General features: G+C 38.8%; 1 pseudogene; it reads left to right on the top strand.

The window, feature by feature from the left end:
• Positions 1–482: 482 nt before the first annotated feature.
• On the top strand, positions 483–5289 carry LOC118561143 (annotated as a pseudogene).
• The last annotated feature ends 16400 nt before the right edge of the window (positions 5290–21689 follow it).

Below are 21689 nucleotides of genomic sequence, written 5' to 3'. Positions count from 1 at the left end.
CCAGGTCATGTGACCCACTGACTCCAAAATGATGTCAAATTGTTCTACTACATTAGGTTGGGGCACACTCATTTTTATCCCATTTTAAGCTTTTTTCTATTTTTAAAGAATTTTTCTATTGTAAAAATTTGATATTTCTTCAATAGCTTCCAGGTCATGTGACCCACTGACTCCAAAATGATGTCAAATATGACAGAAACAAGTTTTTGTTTTACATGTTTAAGTTGAGCTTTACACTAAATATGTGTTACTGGTAAGTGGTACAAATGTTACAACACTTTTGTTTATATGGCAGCAGAACATTAAAATAAAAGTGCTCTTTACACTACTTTTGAATTAATTCTTGGAGTTTGTAAATACAATGCGATTAATCATGATTAATCAGGCAAATTATGCGATTAATCTCAATTAAATATTTTAATCGTTGCCCAGCCCTAATATATATAAATAGTTGTAATTATCAATTTCATTTTGAAATGTAGATGCCTCGAGGAAAGTCCCACCGCCGTTCAGAAGCTGCAAAAAAGAGAGTAGAGGCAGTCCGGCTTGGACGTGTTGGGATACCTAAGGCCTCCAGCGATTTTGTTCCAGGTCAGAGTAATTACATTTCTTTAAATTGAATGTCTTATTTTGATGTAAATGAAATATCCAGAGTACATAGTCTATATTTCTTCATCTGATTTTATTTCTTTTTGGATTTTTGTTATTTAACAGTGCATGGCACGGGTTTGCGCCACAAAGTTAAAACATGGCCAACTAGTGATGTGACTAACCACTGTCACAAGTTGGTCATTCCTGAGGGAACGTCCGATAAGAAAGTATGTAAAATCAGCAATAATTTGATATAGAATATGTAGGTGTAATTCTTATCATGCTGTGTCTTTTCTATTTTAGTTTGTTCTTGTGATCGGTGCGTCCCATTTGCGTTCATTTGTGGACGGCGTTGTTGTGATGGCAAGTGGTGGCATCCAGTTTGGGTTCATGTCCACTCCTGGTGCTTCTGCAGCCGACTTGCGTCTTGAGGTGTTGAACGCTGTCATACCTCGGGAGCCTGATGCTGTCTGCAGGAATTTGAGCGGTACCTGTTGGCTGTGTGTAGTCGTTGGTCTAAGGCAGTGCTTCTCAATTATTTTCTGTTACGCCCCACCTAGCAAGAAGAAAACTGCTCCCCACCGTGACCATCCATCCCTGCATAACATATTATCCTTATTAACATTAAAGAAAAAAAGAAAGACATATGGTCAAACTTACAAAGAATAACTTTATTAAATCGTGTTTTAAGAAATTAAACATAAATAAATCCTTGTTTAAACTGTAAACATGTTTGACCAACTAATTGCACCATTGCAAAATTAAATCAGATCAATAAATATTTAATAATTATAATAACTAATAAACTACAAAAACTAAAAATTTTTTAACTAATATATATACAGTTCAGCAACATTAACTCAGGAGCACAATATATAAAACACTTGAACCTACAAAACCAAAATGAATTAAACAATTTGTGCTCATTTTTTCTTTCTTTTTTTGATCAAAATGAGGAGGCAGTATCAGCTCCTCTGCTATGGTGTGGGGTTTTGCACCGTGCAATTTGGTACGCCACCTTATACGATGCTAACAGCGCTCAATGGTTTACTGAAGTAGCCTTCACAAAGCGGGATGACTGTTGGCAATATTCAGCACGTTTTCGCTGAAAAAACTCTAACGGCTTATCGCCGTGATTGGGGTGTAACGTATTTAGGTGACGCGCTAATTTATTTGGCTTCATGCTGTCCGCTGCGAGTTTTTTTAGACACCAAGCACAGCGGTCTTTCCTCTTCTCCAACTGTAGTGACCGTGAAGCCAAGCGCTAAATACACTTCGTCGTATTTCCTCGTCTTAGCTTTCGGGTGACTTTCTTTTGTCTCATTATCTTTGTCTCTCTCCGCTTTCCTTTTCATCCCTGTTAAAAACTTTTTCATGTTGGGGGTTGTTTTGTTGAATAACGGAGGCTGTAGACAGAACGCAGACGGAGCTTTCTGTTGACTCAACACTGGTAACCAAGGCAAACCTGTAAGTCGTAAAATGTTGCACTGTCGCAAACGTGACAAAAGTAACAATGAGAGCGCCACTGCCCCTACTGTAGTGGATGCGCAATTACACTTTATACTAGTATGACCCTGTTCCCCAGGGTCGCACGCGCCCCCCCAGGTATTGCACCGCGCCCCCCCTAGGGGGCGCGCCCCACCATTTGAGAAGCACTGGTCTAAGGTAATAACCAGAGTTGATTTAAAAAGTAGTGGTTCTCCATGCTGGTTCACAGAGACTACTGCCCTGCATATTTTAGGTATTTAACTTCAGACATACATCTAAAACATGCAGAGCAATGGTCACTAAGGACCGGAATCGAGAAATACACAAAACACCATTTTCTTAATAGGTTCATAGGTAATATAAATTACTAAACAAGTTATTTGTCTAGGTATTTTGTACCGGCTTTGTTCCCCGCTTGACTGAGTCCAGAGAAAAGCAGACCTTGTTTCAGCAAGAATTCCATCGCCGGTCGGCAAAGCTAGGTAAGAATTAAAATATTTCTCATTATGTTCTTGTTTGGTAAATGTATTGCATCTCTTTTTGTTATACTTTTGGTGAATGTTTGATCATTTCTTTTCATCTTGACATGATGTTTTCAGGGATTCCATATTATCAAGTTGCTGACTACTTTTCTCTGGACGATCTTGATCTGTGGTGTCCTGATGGCGTGAGTACATGTTCATTTTAAACACAGTAAGGAACAATATGGCAATTAAATAAAATATTGGTTTTATCTGATTGTTCTTGATGTGTGCAGATCCACCTTAGTGACAACCATGGGATGCACATCCTTAATCATCTGATTTGGATGCCTATGAGTTCATGGAGTTGTCAGCACCAAAGCCACTGGTCCAGAGTCAGGCAACTCCTCCTTACAAATCGAGGTTTGTGCCCCGTGTGGTGGTTAAGGGATAGGAGCGTTCTCGTCCTTCTTCTCCACTCCCTACGGAATGGACGCTCGTGAGATCCGGCGGGAAGGTTTGAGTCTTTTATTTTTGCTTGCAGTGGAAGAGAGATGTTTCATTTTGGCTAGTCATTCTAAAAATCTTATGTGATCTACCTTTGTAGAGGAACCTCTCGGGAGAATCAGACTGTTTGTTCAATTCACCCAAGAAAAGAGTGGTTCATCACCAGGTGCGTGAGGCTTGCAGCTATGTATGACATAATTTTCAATGTCACTGGTATTTTAATGATAAATATTTTTGTCTTATAGAGGGAACACTCTCCTGTGGCTTTTTCGGAGTGTGTCATTCCATCCAATCCTGTTTGTTTCTCACCTGCTATCTTGGTTGCCATGGAAACAGTCTCTCCATCGGCCACTCAAGATGTTTGCACAGGCACCGAGGTAATTAGCAAAATACGTCAACTATTAACAGTGTCATTATTTGCTTTAACAACAAACAAACAAGTAACAAATCTTAAATGTTGTTTGTGATATTACAGACAAAGCCTGTGGAACATCCAATAAAACCAGCTGTCTCAAAGTCTAGGCGTGTGAGACAGAAGGTTTGTAAAAGCATAAGCTAATGAATAGTTTGTAGTGCAGATGACTTTATTTTATTTAACTGTTCATTTCTTAATTTCTCCTTTAGGTTTCAGCTGCATCTTGTGCAACTCCTGCCAGAGGTGCGGAATTATTGTTGGCTGAAAACACTGTAAGTGATTTGCACATTGAAGTTAATTGTGTAATTAATAATAAATGTTGAACAGTGTCAAGTGTTTTATTGAAAACTTTGATATAGCATCTTTATTCATATTGTGCAACATCAGCTTGATGTTATGTTTTTGTGTCATTTATTTATAGGTTGTGCCTAAGCGATCCAGGATTTTTGTGTCTGATGCGCGTCCTGCCTGTCCTCGTGTGGCGTCAGATTGTTCTGCTGTGGGTCCTGCCTGTGCTTTGGAGAGTCCGGCTGGCCAGGGGGTCTGTATAGTAATGTGTCCTGCAGTGTGTATTAATAAAAAATGTCTGACTGTTCTTTTCATTCTAGAATTTTTATAACATAATTCAGATTTTCTGTTAAAAATTATTGTCATTGGCTGATGTAATAAATCTGTTGTGCATAAAAGGGCATTAGTTTGCAGTCAGGAGAAATTGAAACTTTAAATGTAGAAATTTTTCAATGCCTCCCCTCTGAAGCTGCTACACCTGTGACCCGACCCCAGATAAGTGGAAGAAGATGGATGGATGTATTTTTTTAGGGACATATTGTAATAAAAGTAACAGTTTAAATTAACAATTAAGGCTCAAGCCATTAATTGATTGTTCACAATTAATTCATTTCTGAATTAATTGAATTAGTAATTAATCATTAACTGAACTATTATTGGTCAAAAAAGGCCATTTGCTGTAAAGTCAAAAGTTTTATAGGAGTGACTTACGATAAATACTATAAAAAACAATTTTTTTTTTCATTTAACATAAAATAATTATTTCTCAGTAAGCTTTGTAATATACTTTATAATAACTTTTTGAAAGAGAACCAGAATGTGTGACATGCTGCAGCAAATTTAGACTGAGGGAAATTTCAAGTTTCCTGTCATATTTGTAGGCAACAATTAGACTTCGCTTAAACCCATCCATATTGTAGTGGAATTTCACTACAATACTCTTAAATAGGGCTGTACAGTGGCGCAGTGGGTAGCGCTGTTGCCTTGCAGCAAGAAGGTCCTGGATTCGAGTACACCCTGGGTCTTTCTGCATGGAGTTTGCATGTTCTCCCTGTGCATGCGTGGGTTCTCTCCGGGTACTCCAGCTTCCTCCCACAGTTCAAAAACATGACTGTTAGGTTAATTGGCTTCTCCAAATTGTCCTTAGGTGTGAGTGTGTGCGTGAATGGTTGTTTGTCCTGTTTGTCTCTGTGTTGCCCTGTGACAGACTGGCGACCTGTCCAGGGTGTACCCCGCCTCTCGCCCGGTGAACGCTGGAGATAGGCACCAGCACCCCCGCGACCCCATGAGGGATAAAGCGGTTTGGAAAATGGATGGATGGATGTATACTCTTAAATAATTTCTTGTTTGGTTTACATATATATCTTGTATAGAACAGACTTAAATGAAACATTAGCACAATGTGGATTATTTGTTTTAATTTGATTGAAATAGTTCTTGGTTTCAGTTCTGCTAATGAAATCAGATTTAGGGAAGGGCCTTTACCAAATGAGGATTTAGAAATCTCATGTTTTTCATATTTTCATTCCAGACGCCTAAGGAGATGGGTGATTTCCAGCGCACTCAGACATCACCCAAAGGTCTGGCTGTTAACCCTCTTCCTTGCATGTGTTCAACGGAGCTTCCACTGTCTCTTGTTTCAGGGACATTTTTTGGTAATAATCCGTGTAGTTATCATACTTTAATGTCATGTAGTGTTGTAGCAGCGATAAAACACCACATTTCTCCCATTTGTACCTGGAAGACGTCGGATGTAGATGAGGTCGGTGTAGTAGGTCAGAAGTTGGCGGAATATGTTGCTGGAGAAAGACCATACAGAAGCCCAAAGCCAGAGTTGTGCAAGCTGGTTGAAGATCAGACTATTTTTGGTAGAAAGTGGAAAGTAGTAACTGGTAGCATGGTGTTTGGGACATTTAATTTTCAGCAGGAGGAGGAACTGTATGAAAGACTAAATAAGTACTTGTTGAGAGATGGAATGTGTATCTTTAATCTTCATGGTGCAATTATCTTGGTAATCCAGCACAGAGACAACTTTCTTGTTGTGGACTGTGGAACTCGGAATTCACATGGGTTAGCATCAGAATCTGGTACATCAGTAGTAGTGTTTAACACGTGTTTAAATGATTTAATGATTCACTTTATTAACCTCAGGGAATCATTAAATGCGACCGAGTATGGCATCTGTGCTATTACTGTACAAGAGATGTACAGTAATGTGCAGACATGTGCAGCAGTCACTGCTGATAGACAGGCTACAGATGTAAGTAGCCATGTTGCATCACTCAGTGGATCGTTTCATCAGGGTGATGATCAGTTTAAATATGCTGGACTTCAGTGTGCAGCCATAAGTGCTGTTGCTTTAACAAAGCATACAGTGGACAGCGTTTTTTCGTGGAATACTGACATATTGGATGATGTAGTTGTTTTGGGTGATGAGCTATATACATTTTTGCGTGATAACAATTTAATCAGTGGTGGAAGTGAGCTTCTCTCTGTTCCAGACTTGCCTAAAAAGATATATGTTGATGGGCAAAGTTTTGAGTATGATTATGGGGACTATGTTGCTGGAGATGTGGATCTACTACAAGGACAGTTTATTGATGCAGGTGTACACACTAGTCTTTGGGATGGACTCAGTAAGATGTGTGCAAAATATGAAACCAGCTTTATTACAATAAGTGGCAGTACTTGTGCCCTTATTAGTTATAATGGACGTTATGCTGTTGTAGACTCTCATGCACGTAACACCAACGGTATGGTACATGAAAATGGAAAAAGTGTTGTCCTTTACTTCAATACTCTTGATCATGTCTTTGTGTACATTAAAAGATTTTCCAGTGAACTCAATGACACTCCCAAATTATTTGAGATCAGTGGAGTTCATATTGTTCAGATTGACACAAGTAAAATTCCATCTGAACATGGAGCTGCTGTTCCAGAAAGCAGTGGTGGTTTTGATCAGACCTTTACAAGTGTTGATATGCAGTATGATTATTGTGTAGGACATTCATCCCAACTTGACATGTCAGACATGGATGATGATGATGTAGTTGTTACTGGTGCCCAAAGTAAGGTGTTATATTTTAAACCTGTTTCTGAAGACATTGCACGGTCACTGTGTGGAAAGTTGAATGTGGAGTATCAACAGCCAAATTCTGTATCTTGTGTGGTCGGAGAACTAGGTGTTCCATGTATGATAGAAAACATTGTTGGAGATGGAAACTGCTTTTTTAGAGCACTTAGTCAAGCTATCAGTGGCACCCAGAAAAATCATTGCAAAATTAGGCTTGCTGTTGTAAACTGGTTACAAAGGAATTCTCACATGTATGATAATATTTTAAGAAGTGAGTATTCCTCCATATCACAATACATTGCCGTTTCAAGGATGCAATATGTTGACAGTTGGGCAACTGAAGTAGAGATTCAAGCTGTAGCTGATTATTTTGGTGTTAATATTTTCACATTTTGCGATGATAAATGGCTTGAATACAGTTCTTTAGAGTAGTTTGTCTAATCATGGTCTCTATTTACAAAATATTAGCGGTAATCATTATGAGACGGTTACTTGTGTGAAGCAGCCTCAGTCACAAACATGTTATGGTTATTGCATGAATAGAGATGTTTCTGGTGAATATAAAACTCGGCAAGCTAAAACAGGACAGAAAATTGTGCATATAAAGACAGTAAAAACTGAGAATTCCATTGAAGACGAGTGCGTGGGTAACTTACAAGATTTCCAATATATTTCACTATTTAATCCCATCCCTGAATTTACTGCTAAAACGCTGTGTAAGAATTTAAAAATAGACTTTGAAGAACATAATTTTCACAACGTAACATTGCGTGGGCCTTTGGGAAATGTGTGCAAGACTAAAAATATTATAAATGACGGGAACAGTTTTTTTCAGAGCTGTAGCCTATGCACTTAGTGGTTCTGAAAGAAATCACCGTAAAATTAGACTTGCTGTTATTTCACACATGTCCAATAATAAAGAAGTATGTGAAAAATATTTGGAAAAAGGTTTTGCTTCTGTGACAGAATATGTTAACCAGTCACAGATGAAGTACGTGGGTCACTGTGCTACGGAAATTGAGTTTAATTCTGCCGCCGATATGTTAGGAGTGGATATATATGTATTTAATGGCATGCAGTGGACCAAATATAATTCTAATAGTAGTCATTTGATCAATGAAGCTATATATTTGCAAAACTGTGATGAGCATTTCGACGTCGTTATTTGTGCAAAGCAAGGTGATAAAGACTCTTGCTTTGAACTTTGTGAAGAAAATGTTTCATTAAAGACACAACACATTCATACAAGATCGACACAAGTCCAGCAAAATGCAAAGCAAACTGTTTTATGCGGTAAAGCAAAATACAGTTTTTCTATGTATTTAAGACAGAAAAAGGATCAGAGAAAAACCATTAAATATTGATCTGAAATGGTATATAGAGACTAATTTAAATCCAATAAAAGAAATGCGTATACGAGAAATTTACTATACAGAGAACAAAAAAAGCTTTGGATCAGAAATAAATATTGGGATGATGAGACTTACCAAAGAAATCTTAAGAAAATCGGCATTACTAAATACAATCAAGACAAAATTCATCGTGAAAAAGTTAAGGACATTAGCGTCAGGAAATATAAAACCGATGAAAATCATCGTGAAAAAGTTAAAGATATGAGCATTACAACGTATAAAACTGATGAAAATCATCGTGAAAAAGTTAAAGATATGAGCATTACAAAGTATAAAACTGATGAAAATCATCGTGAAAAAGTGAAATACTTAAGTAGAAAGAAATACCTTAATCCACAACATAAGATCCACAAAATATCAAATGTTCAGCTAAAAAGACAGGACATTAAAATAAAGTCAAAGGAGATTGATTTTGTTGTTGCAAAGTTTTTGGACAAAGTAAAAGAGGGGCCCAATTTTTTGTGTTGTGTGTGCTTTCTGTTGTTATTCAAGCATCAGGTATTGAATTGTCGCAAAGATTCGTACAGGAAAACTAAACAAATGTCTTTAATCGCAGATAGATGTATAAGTCATGATTATATACATATATGCAATGATGCGTGCATATCACCATGCAATCTCAAAACCTGTCGAAATAAGTTGTATATCTGTTATTGTTGTCATAACAAAATTAGCAAAGGTCAAATGCCCCCAGAAAGTTCATGCAATAATTTGACTGTTGATGACATCCCTCCTCAGTTGACATGCTTGAATAGTTTGGAACAACATTTAATAGCTTTACATATTCCGTTTATGAAAATGTTGGCTTTGCCCAAAGGTGGACAAAATGGAGTGCATGGTCCCGTTACTTGCGTCCCTGCAAATGTTGTTGAAACCTGCAGTATGTTACCACGTAGTAATATGGAAGGGTCTTTGTTACCTGTTAAGTTAAAGCGTAAATTGACATACAAAGTTCATTATGATTATCAGTATGTTGACTCAATGCATGTCCAGGAAGCTCTTTGTTACTTGAAACACTGTAACTTGCATTATAAAAATGTAGAGTTCAATGAATCTTGGATCAATGAGTTTTCTCAGGAAGATGATAATTCTGTTTTAAACAATAATAATGTTAAAGAACAAGATGAGGACATGTCCATAGATGAAAATGATGATGACCTTTTACATGACAGACAGCAACACTGCATGTTCCAGGACACTTGTCTTATGCCCGTAGATATAGGACAAGAAGCATTAGATCTATATGTTGATAATGTGTTGAATGTCGCACCAAGTGAAAATAATAACCCTATTAAACTGCTTTCTGATTGTACTAACGAAGCAAAATGTTTCCCTGTATTGTTCCCATCGAGTTGTAACACATACCATGAAAGCGACAGTATCATTTGACTTTGAGTCGTTATTTTAATAACAAACTTCTTCATGCTGATGGTAGATTTGCGCAAAATGTGGAATATATATTATTTGCACAGTACATGTCAGAACTGGAGCAAGTTGTGTCTAAAGTGTCAATAGCTTTACGTAAAGGTACAAGTTGTACACCCCAAGATATCAGTGAGGTGTTGAGGGATGAAAACTCTATAAATAAGTTGTTGCAGTTTGATGACGGTTATCGTTTCTTGAAACCTATTCGAGGCACACCAGCTTTCTGGCAGACTGCTCAACGCAACTTGCTAGCTTGTGTTAGAATGTTGGGGAAACCCACATGGTTTGCCTAATTTTTGTCTGCAGATATGAGATGGACTAATCTACTTTATAGCATCTTAAAGCAGGAAGGGCGAACGCAGACTTTGGAACAGTTGCAATGGGCAGAGAAGTGTGAATTGTTGCGTTGAAACCCTGTTACTGCTGCTAGAATGTTTGATTTTAGATGGCATGTTTTTCTAAGAGAAGTCCTCATGTCTCCTGATAATCCGATCGGAAAAATCAAAGACTACTATTATCGTGTAGAATTCCAGCAGCATGGCTCTCCTCATTGCCATTGTCTATTTTGGATTTCCGGTGCTCCAATTTTGGACAAGAACATGGATGAAGAGGTTATTGCGTTTATTGGTGAGTATGTGACATGTGAAATTCCATCTGAAGAAGATACATTGTCTGAAGTAGTTACATCTGTACAACAGCATTCAAAACGACATTCAAAAACTTGTAAAAAGAAAAAAACTGTTTGTCGTTTTAATTTCCCTCGGCCTGCATCTTGCTGCACTTTTATTTGTCGTGGTGAAAAATATCAAGATCCGGTCAAGACTTTTAAATGCAATTTGGATAAAACTGATGGTAGTGCAGATTGTCAATGTGTTGATGAGAATAAGACACTTTTGGAACAAATGGACAGAGATGTAGCAAGCAATATTTTAACAAAGATAAAGAATGCCATTTCAGTTGACAACTGTCCATACAATACTGTGGAAGAAATGTTTGAAGGCTTGTGCATTAGTCAAGGTTTATTTGAAACGGCATATAAACGACTTAGTAGGAATACACATGTGGTGTTGAAAAGGCAAATTAATGAAATCTGGATCAATCAATATAGTAGACCGCTGTTAAAAGCTTGGAATGCAAATATTGATATTCAGTATTGCGTCGATGCATATGCATGCTGTGTTTATATAGTATCTTATATGTCAAAAAGTGAACGTGAAATTGGTCTTCTTCTAGGAAATGCACAAAGAGAAGCAGCCAAAGAAGGCAATGTTAGTGCTAAAGAAGCTTTAAAGAGACTTGGTAGTGTCTATTTGCATATTCGCGATGTTTGTGCTCAGGAAGCAGTATATAGACTCACCAACATGCATTTAAAGGAGTGTTCTCGGAAAGTTGTTTTTATTCCAACAGGTGATAATATTGTGAAAATGAGTTTACCCATTTCTGTTTTGAAACAAAAAGCTACATTACAGGATCTTACCCCAGAAGACATGTGGATGACTGGTATAATTGACCGCTATAAGAATAGGCCAAATGATGATGTGTTTCCTGATATGTGCCTGGCCAAGTTTGTTTCAGAGTATCGTGTTTTGTCCAAAAATGAGAAGTGTAGAAATTCAGTTAAATTGAATAAGGATTTTGGGTTTGTTGCGAAAAGAACTCGGTCAAAACCAGCAGTTGTTCGTTATGCGCGTTTCTCTGAAACAAAAGAGCCAGAAAAGTTTTATCAAAGCATAATGCAGCTATTTAATTCAATTCAATTCAATTCAATTTTATTTATATAGCGCCAAATCATGAAACATGTCATCTCAAGGCACTTTACAAAGTCAAGTTCAATCATATTATACAGATTGGGTCAGATTATACAGATTGGTCAAAAATGTCCTATATAAGGAAACCAGTTGATTGCATCAAAGACCCGACAAGCAGCATTCACTCCTGGGGAAGCGTAGAGCCACAGGAAGAGTCATCTGCATTGTACATGGCTTTGCTGCAATCCCTCATACTGAGCAAGCATGAAGCGACAGTGGGAAGAAAAACCACCCATTAACGGGAAGGAAAAACCTCCTGCAGAACCGGGCTCAGTATGAACGGTCATCTGCCTCGACCAACTGGGGTTACAGAAGACAGAGCAGAGACACAACAAGAGAGACAAAAAAGCACAGAAGCACACATTGATCCAGTAATCTGTTCTACATTAGATGGTAGTAGTGGGTGATCCGTCTTCTCTGGATGATGTCACAGTTAACAGAACGCCAGACCAGGTGTACCTACTATGAAGAGAAAAGAGAGAGAACAGAAAGTTAAAGCAGAAATGACAACATATAATGCATAATTGAAGAACAGTAGAACTCAATAGAGTGAGAAAATTAGATCCTGATATACTCCAGTAGCCTAAGCCTATAGCAGTAAAACTATAAAGGTAGCTGAGAGTAACATGAGCCACTAGTTATAATTTTTGTCAAAAAGAAAAGTTTTAAGCCTAGTCTTAAAAGTAGACAGGGTGTCTGCCTCACGGACCAAAACTGGGAGTTGGTTCCACAGGAGAGGAGCCTGATAGCTAAAGGATCTGCCTCCCATTCTACTTTTAGAGACTCTAGGAACCACCAGCAGACCTGCAGTCTGAGAGCGAAGTGCTCTGTTAGGAACATACGGGGTAATCAGAGCTCTGATATATGATGGAGTTTGATTATTAAGGGCTTTATACGTTAGAAGAAGAATTTTAAATTCTATTCTTGATTTAACAGGAAGCCAATGAAGGGAAGCTAAAATTGGAGAAATATGATCCCTCTTGTTGATTTTCATCAGAACTCTTGCTGCAGCATTTTGGATCAGCTGAAGGCTTTGAACTGCATTTTGTGGACTTCCTGATAGTAAAGAATTACAATAGTCCAGCCTTGAAGTAACAAATGCATGGACCAGTTTTTCAGCATCGCTCCTGGACAGAATGTTTCTAATTTTGGCGATATTCCGGAGGTGAAAAAAGGAAACTCTGGAAACCTGTTTAATATGGGATTTAAATGACATGTCTTGGTCAAAAATAACACCAAGATTTTTTACTTTATTACCAGGGGCCAGATTAATGCCACCCAGATTAAGTGATTGGTTAAGAAGTTTATTTTTTGAGGACTCTGGCCCAAAGATTACAACTTCGGTCTTGTCAGAATTTAGATGCAGGAAATTTAAAGTCATCCAGCTTTTGATGTCATCAAGACATGACTGCAGTCGAAGTAACTGATTGGATTCATCAGGATTTATGGATAAATATAGCTGAGTATCATCAGCATAACAGTGGAAATTAATCCCATGCTGTCTGATAATTTTGCCAATCGGAAGCATATATATAGTAAATAGAATTGGTCCAAGGACTGAACCCTGTGGTACTCCACAAGTGACCCTAGAGTTTGAGGAAGATTTATTATTAACATGAACAAATTGGAATCTGTCTGACAGATAAGATTTAAACCAGCCTAATGCTTTCCCCTTAATCCCTACAGTATGTTCAAGTCTTTGTAGGAGAATATTGTGATCAACTGTATCAAACGCAGCACTGAGATCTAACAGGACAAGTATAGACACAAGTCCATTATCTGAGGCCATGAGAATATCATTAGTGACCTTCACCAGAGCTGTTTCAGTGCTATGATGAGCTCTGAAGCCTGACTGAAACTCCTCAAGTAGGTCATTACTTTGTAAATGTTCACAAAGTTGATTAGCAACTACTTTCTCAAGAATTTTAGATAAGAAAAGAAGATTAGATATAGGTCTGTAATTTACTAACTCATCTTGATCAAGAGAAGGTTTCTTAAGTAAAGGTTTAATAACAGATATTTTCAAAACCTGTGGTACATATCCATTTACTAAGGATAGATTAATCATGTCTACAATAGTGCCACTGATCAAAGGGAATATGTCCTTAAACAACTTGGTTGGGATTGGGTCTAACATACAGGTAGAAGGTTTAGATGAAGCTAAAATTTTAGATAGCTCAGAAAGCTCTACTGCTTCTAAACAGTTCAAACACTGCGCAGATTCTAAAGATTCCTCCAATGCTGCCTCACTTACTGAGGACGAGGTAATCATGTTTGGGAGGATGCCAATTATTTTATTTTTAATGGCATCAATTTTATTTATGAAGAATCCCATAAAATCATTACTACTAAGAGCTAAGGGAATGGATGGATCAACAGAGCTGTGGCTCTGGGTAAGTTTGGCAACTGTACTAAAGAGAAATCTAGGATTATTTTTATTCTCTTCAATTAATGATGAAAAATATGCTGCTCTAACTCTGCGGAGGGTCTTGTTATACAACAATAGTCTGTCCCTCCAGATTAAGTAGGATTCCTCTTGGTGTGTAGAGCGCCATTTTCTTTCCAATTTCCTAACATTGTGCTTCAAGGAACGCAGCTCTGAATTAAACCAAGGAGCCAGCTTCCTGTGAATAATCACCTTCTTTTTCAAGGGAGCTACATTGTCTAATGCAGAACGCAATGAGGAAGTCAGATTGTTAGCAAAGGTATCGATTTGTGAATGGGAAGAGACAGCAATGCTGCCATCTACAGGGCATTTCTGCAATACTGAGGATATTAAAAAGGGGACAGACTCTTTAAGTTTTGATACAGCATTATCCGATAAAAATCTACTATAATGGAACCCTCTTTTGGGGGTGGAGAACTCAGTTAGATTAAACTCAAATGTTATTAAAAAATGATCAGACAGGACAGGGTTGTGAGAGAATACTGTTAATTCTTCACAATCAGTGCCATATGTCAGAACAAGGTCTAAAGTATGGAGCCGAGAGTGCGTCGGTTTATGCACATTTTGAGCAAAACCAATTGAATCTAGGATAGTTTTAAAGGCTACACTAAGGTTATCACATTCAGTGTCAACATGGATGTTAAAATCACCCACTATAATAACCTTATCAGTATTTAACACCAAATCAGATAAGAAATCTGACAACTCATCCAAAAACTGAGTGTAAGGGCCTGGTGGACGATACAAAACAACAAACAGAAGAGGTTTTATTGCTTTGCAGTTTGGATGAGGGAAACTGAGGGTTAAATGTTCAAAAGAACTGTAATTATTAGTTGGCCTGGGACTAATTAATAAATCAGACTGAAAGATAGTTGCCACTCCTCCTCCTCTTCCCACAGATCTGGGAATGTGGAAATTTGAATAACTGGAGGGGGTTGACTCATTTATACTAACGTAGTCCTCTTGTAGCCAGGTTTCTGTGAGACAAAACAAATCAATCTGATTATCAGAAATCAATTCATTAACTAACAAAGTCTTTGGAGGGAGAGACCTTATATTTAATAGACCACATTTTATTGTTTTATTTTTAGGTTCAAGGTAAACCGTATTGATTTTTATTAGGTTTTTATGATTTGTTCCTTTTAGATCAGTTTTTGATCTGTTAAGTTTTGGCCGTGGGAAAGACACCGTCTCAATAGGATAATGGGTGGGTAACAGTACAGAAGCTGCAGAGAGGTGTGTTAAACTACGGCTCTGCTTCCTGGTCTGGACCCTGGGTTGTCAGCATTTAGGAGAACTAATAAATCCGGCCAGGTTCCTAGAAAGAAGAGCTGCACCCTCCAAAGTAGGATGGATGCCGTCTCTCCGGATCAGACCAGGTTTTCCCCAGAAAGTTCTCCAGTTATCAATGTAGCCCACGTCGTTTTCTGGACACCACCTAGACAACCAGCGGTTGAATGATGACATGCGGCTAAACATGTCATCACTGGTCAGATCAGGCAGGGGACCAGAGAAAATTACAGAGTCCGACATAGTTTTAGCAAACTCACAAACCGAAGCAACACCAACTTTGGTGACCTCTGATCGGCGTGACCGGGTGTCATTACCGCCAGCGTGAATAACAATTTTGCGGTATTTACGCTTATCCTTAGCCAGTAGTTTTAGGTAGGATTCTATGTTGCCTGTTCTGGCCCCTGGTAGGCATTTAACTATGGTCCCTGGTTTCTTTAGTGCCACATTTCTCATTATGGAGCTGCCAATAATTAAGGTCGGCTCCTCGGCGAGATTGTCGCTCAGAGGGGAAAATTTATTAGAAACGCAGATGGGTTGGTGGTGATCTGGGGTCTGTAATCTAGAGCTATGCTTCCTACGAACCGTCACCCAGCCAGCCTGGTTACCAGGCTGCTCGGGTGCTACTGCTTTAGGTTCGCTACGTGAAGTTACTCTATGCGGCTCCGCGCTAGCAAAAGAGCGGCTATCAGCTGGTTTTTCAACAGCACGGAGCTGGGTCTCCAATTCTGACACCCTCGCCTCCAAAGCTACAAAAACACTACATTTATTACATGTACCATCATCACTAAAGGAGGCAGAGGAATAACTGAACATCTGACACAGAGAGCAGCAGATAGGAGACTTAGTCAGGGACGGAGAAGCCATTATGAGGCTAAGGCTTGGCTAGCGCTAGGCTAACGCTAGGCTAAAGCTAGGCTAACGCCCTATTATCACGCCAAAGAACAAACCGTGTGAAACACGAGGAGTTCCCAAACGTGATGAGCAGCCACAGACAATGTTTTAAAAGTGCTTATGTTTGGAAACAGATGTTACAGCAAAGAGGTTTAAAGATAAAAAGCGAGAGAGCCTGGAGCAAAGCTCCGTCGTTCACACAGCAACAACAGGAAGTGACACAATACGCCTTACCGCAAACAAGATGTCCGTCAGTTGGACGGACTTCCTGTTTATGCCTTATCGCTCTGATACTGAACTGAAACCTGTACATTGTGAAACCTTTGGTGACTTTTATCGAAATGGTGTCATTAGTTTTGTTGATGGAACAAAGCATTCAGTAAAGTCTGTTGTAGATTTAAATAGGAGTGAATTTGAGGTGGTATCTGATCATTTTGAGGCTGTTGACAATGTTACTGGTGATGTAATGCTGGAAGATGCATGGGCTGAATTGTGCCCCGAAGTTGAACTCGAACGATTGGAGTGCGTGGAATTACAAAAAGAAAGAGAAATAGAAAACAGTGATCAGGGACAAATCCCTGATTTAAGTTTTCAGTGTAAAGAATTGTCAGTATTTGAGAAAAGAAAAATGACTAGAAGTGAAGGCCTTGGATTAATTAGATCTTTAAATGAAAAACAGTTCTCTGTTTTTATCAAATCAGGCAATGGTGTTTAGCCAAAGTGAATGGAAAAAATCCTGAACCACTGCATATTTTTATCACAGGTGGTGCTGGGACAGGAAAAAGTAATTTAATCAGGGCAATTGAATATGAATCAAAACGGTTATTGTCCACTGTGTGTCAGTCTCCTGACAACACATGCGTACTACTGACAGCTCCCACCGGCATTGCTGCATATAATTTAGAAGCAACAACAATCCACACCACATTTTCTATTGGAAAGGATGTACGCTTACCATATACTCCTTTGAGTGAAGAAAAGCTAAATACCTTGCGTGCTAAATATTGTGATCTCCAGCTTCTTATTATAGATGAAATATCAATGGTTGATCACAATCTCTTATCATATGTTAATGATCGACTGCGTCAGATTAAACAAAACGTAAAATCATATGGTAATATTAGTGTAATTGCGGTCGGTGATTTCTATCAGCTCCCTCCCGTGAAAGGTAAACCACTGTATTCGGATGGTGTTGCCACAAATATATGGTCAGATTTATTTAAAATTGTAGAGTTAACTGAAATAGTTAGACAAAAAGATTTCGTGTTTTCTCAACTGCTAAACAGGATGAGAACTCTCTCCAAAGGCACACCATTATTGGCTGATGATTTGCAGATTTTAAAACGTTGTGAAACAGGTGAGGTTAGCTCAGCCTTGCACATATATGCAACCAATAAACAAGTAAATGAGCACAATATTCATCGATTATATGAGACTTGTCCTAAATTTGTAACTATTGGGGCACAGGACTATGTCAATGATAAAAAAACAGGAAAATTGAGGTTGTTGGAAGGAAATCATGCAAAAGCGTCAAATACTTGCTTGTCAGAAGTGTTGTTATTGGGTAAAGGAGCGCGTGTTATGTTGTGTAAAAATGTGGACGTTAGCGATGGTTTGGTTAATGGCCAGACCTCTCAACTTTTATCAAAAGTTAAGAGTGAGATTATGCTAATGTGAGGGTGGGGCTTGTTTGGGGGCGGGGCTAACCGGACCCTGGAAGAGCCGGTGGAGTCAACTCCATCTCACCAGACAATGAAGTAGACATGTATTACTTTTGTTAAAAAGAGAAAGAGACGTATTAATACTTTATTGTTCAGTTAATGGATTAAAACATAAAAAATACACAATTGTTCAAATAATACTGAATAAAATTAAGTAGTTTTAAGTTATTGACCGAATTATTATACTGTTACACATTCATCTATGGGTTGTTTATCATTGTAAATCTATAACCTGATTGGTGATTCAGGCTGAGTTTCATCAAGCCTTTATGGTCAACATTTTACCCTCAGCAGCAACACTGAAGCACACAGAGGTTCGCGCTGCGTCTTTACGCACGATCCAGCTGCTGATGTGTCCCTCTTTTCAGCTCAATGCACTTTTAGACTGTTACAGTTTATAACCATTATCACCTTTCACAGTGACAGGTTTGTCAGTCAGTCGCTGCGCTGACCAGACAAATTTCCATTGCTCTCGTCAGTGCGCACTGACGCCCAGAGCGCACCTGCTCCGAGGGAGAGGAGGGGAGGGAGAGGAGCAAGCGCGGAGGCACAGAAATACGGTGCATGTAGTTAAAAAATGCAGAATGAATAAAAACGAAACTTATAAACAGACCAAGTGGCGTTTTAAACTGCATCTGGTTAGCAGAACTGTTTTATCCAGCGTGCAGCCATGACTGGTTCTGAATAAACCGGTCATCTGGCAGCAGCTCTCCCCCCGCCCCCTCCCCTCCTGTGTACGCGGTACAGGACCTTACCGGCTCATTTCCACCACTGGTTAAGACTAAAATTATTCATAACTCTGATCACTCTTCCTGCTGCTCTGTTAACACGAACTACAGCAGGAATTATTGATGGCCACAAGCTGTGAAAGAAGCCGAAACAGCTCAGCAGAAGGCAGAGTTTTGTCGTCCGCAGCCCAGATGGGCTTTGTAATTTCTATGTGTGAGAAATTCCATGTTTGCGTGTGAAATGCCATGTGTTGCGTGTGAGCGTGTGAAGTCAGTGAAATGCGTGTGTCACACGGTCAATGCGTGAGAGTTGAGAGCACTGTTAATGGCGTTTGTGGTACTGTTATGGAAATATCAATACCAGAAAAGGACAAGTTTCCTAAAGTGGTCTATGTTAAATTTGATGATGATCGTGTAGGCATGCAGAAAAGGAAGAGCTGCCACTATGCATCATCAGATTTGGCTTGATCCACACCCATTGGACCTGAGGAGGAACGAGCCACTGTTAAAGGTGGATTGCGGCGACAGTTTCCACTCAGATTGGCATGGGCATGTACAGTACACAAAGTTCAAGGACTAACTGTTGATGAAGGTGTTGTTTGTTTTAGTAAAATATTTGCACCGGGATAAGCTTATGTGGCTATAAGTCGTGTAAGAAGTGTTTTAGGATTGACGATTCAAAATTTTGATGAAAAGAGGATTTATTGTAAGGACGACATTTTGGGTGCACTTCAGAGTATGACACCTCTTTTAAGTGAATCAATTCAATTGGATCGATTTAACACATCTGTTTTTACTGTATTCCTAATGAATGCAAAGTTTAAATCGGCATGTGAAAGATTTAGCCTGTCATACAGAACATTGGAAACCTAAATGCATTGCTCTTACAGAAACATGGGTGTCTTCAACCCAAACGGATACAGTAAAAATAGATGGTTACAGTTTCACTAACCGTCCACGATGTTTGTCGTATACTAGCAGGCATCCGGAATTGATTGCATTGCAAGACCAACAACACGGTGGTGTTCTGCCTTGTGCCCTGAATGGCCTGAAGTCTTACTTAACTTTGCGTTCTATATGTTTCAGACTCTTCTCACATAGTGTTACTGTTTGTTTATCTGCTCTGTTCAACTGACATGTTTGATTTTTTTTTTATGACATCTACACTCTAATGTAATATCATATATCACAATGGTTTTATGGTAAAGAATGGAAACTGTTTGCTTCAGACACACAAAGACCTAAGGTTTATGCAATTCTTGATTTCATATACGAAGAACCAGGATCAAAGTGGTTCTAAAGATCCTTTAATATTAGCTGGTAATGGTAACTGCTACTTTTAATAGAGGTACTTCTCACTCAAATTGGCCAAGAGCAGGATGCCACCTGGGGTCACATCAGTTTTTATCATCTTTTAAAAAGGATGAGTTTTTCTGATGAATAAAGGCCAAGCTTGCCCTCTGATATCCCACACTGGTGCTCCTGGGTTTGTAAGGTATGGAAGTGATGGATGTTTATCCATGAGAATGGAGAACCAAGTGGGGTTTGACAGGGTTGGGGAAGAGTAGACGGATTCGACATTGGTTACTGAACAGGTTTAGCTTACCTAGTCTAATGTAAATTTAAAATAATGTGTGCATAGGGACCTAAAACAGGCCATACTTAATTAGATGAACCCTAAATTGTAGTTAAAAGTTAAACCTTCGATGTTGTGTGATAAAACTCTATGAAGCATTCATGTTGATCTGTACTAAAAGTTCCAGTACTGCCCAGTTCCAACACAGGAACCTTTTGGGTCCCACCCAAGTTTACAGAAATGGGTCCTTTGTGTTTTGTTAACATTTTCATGTGATGGGTCATCTTGTTTTGTGTGTGATGACACAGATACTGCCGACGACAGCGTCATTAATGTGATCTCTGCTCTGTTTCTCAATAAAAGTGCTTAAACTTCATAACTGACATCTCTTAATTTACTAAAGATGGGAATTCAGTTATTGTTTAGAATTCCATTCACATAATTGTAAGGGTGTAATGTGTGGTTTTAAGCTGTTGCAATCATGTGACATTAAAGAAGGTTTTACTTTCTTGACAAAATTAATTTAAACCATAAGACATGGAAATGTATTTTACATAAAATATGAATAAAATTACTTTATAGTTTAAACATTGTCAGGATTTGTCTTCAAATAACTCAGAACTACACATGGAGCTAAAATTGAGAGTTTATTGAAAGGTAGATAGTGGTGGATGATGAAACCAGAGAGGCAGGACTGAACTGGAACGGGAGTAGATGAGAGCAGGAGCTGAGGCAGGATGGATACCTGTGGGCCCGGATGACAGCAGGATACCAGCTCCACCTGAAGTCCAGAGGTGAGACGGGTTAAACCCAGCAGTAGGCAGAGACCAACAAGTTAAACCTGAGGCAGGAAACAAAAGGCTAGCAAAAGCACACCAGGCAGACAGGAGAGGAGTAAGTAACTAAACCCTAACTAGGAGGAAGAACTGAAAACTAATAGTGAAAAAAGCCAAGACAAAACTAAACCCTGACAAACATTAGTATACCAATATAATCAAAAGTATCTTACTAGCTGTTAATCCAGCTTCATGTGAAAAGTTAACAACAGCTTTTAAGTTGTTTAAAGTTAATTGTTATTTCATGTGTTTAAGGGTTTCGTTTCTTGCATTAAGACAGCTTTTATGAAAGTTTATGGATACACACCCAAAAGTAATAATGTAAACGTAACACTTTTGCAACTGGAATATTGCTAAAGTGTTACTTTAGCAATTTTCCACATGTGTATGTCGTGTACCAACTTTTGTAATTCTAGCTTAAAGCAAGGCTACGGGTTGATCATTTAAAATATTCTAGCGGGCGCTATAGAGAAATCAGGTCACGCCCACCAAAGTTTGTTATGGATTCCTGTCGGGGGCTAGATAAGGATGCATCTAAGTGAGTTTTAAGCAGCTCGGCCCAAAAATGTGGAATTCAGAGCCAAACGAATGGCAGCGGTGTTTGAGGTGACTTCACGTCGCCACGCCCCCCTGCTCCATCGAATCCACTTGAGGCTGGAATCCACAACACACTGACATGTCTTCTGTCTCTGGACACAGTTTCATGTTGATTAACTCAGAGGGGTAACAT

This window comes from Fundulus heteroclitus, unplaced genomic scaffold (genome assembly GCF_011125445.2).
Source record: "Fundulus heteroclitus isolate FHET01 unplaced genomic scaffold, MU-UCD_Fhet_4.1 scaffold_57, whole genome shotgun sequence".
NCBI classification, from domain to species: Eukaryota; Metazoa; Chordata; class Actinopteri; order Cyprinodontiformes; family Fundulidae; genus Fundulus; species Fundulus heteroclitus.
The sequence above is the reverse complement of the archived record's forward strand: the minus strand, read 5'-3'. Positions and strand labels throughout refer to the sequence as shown.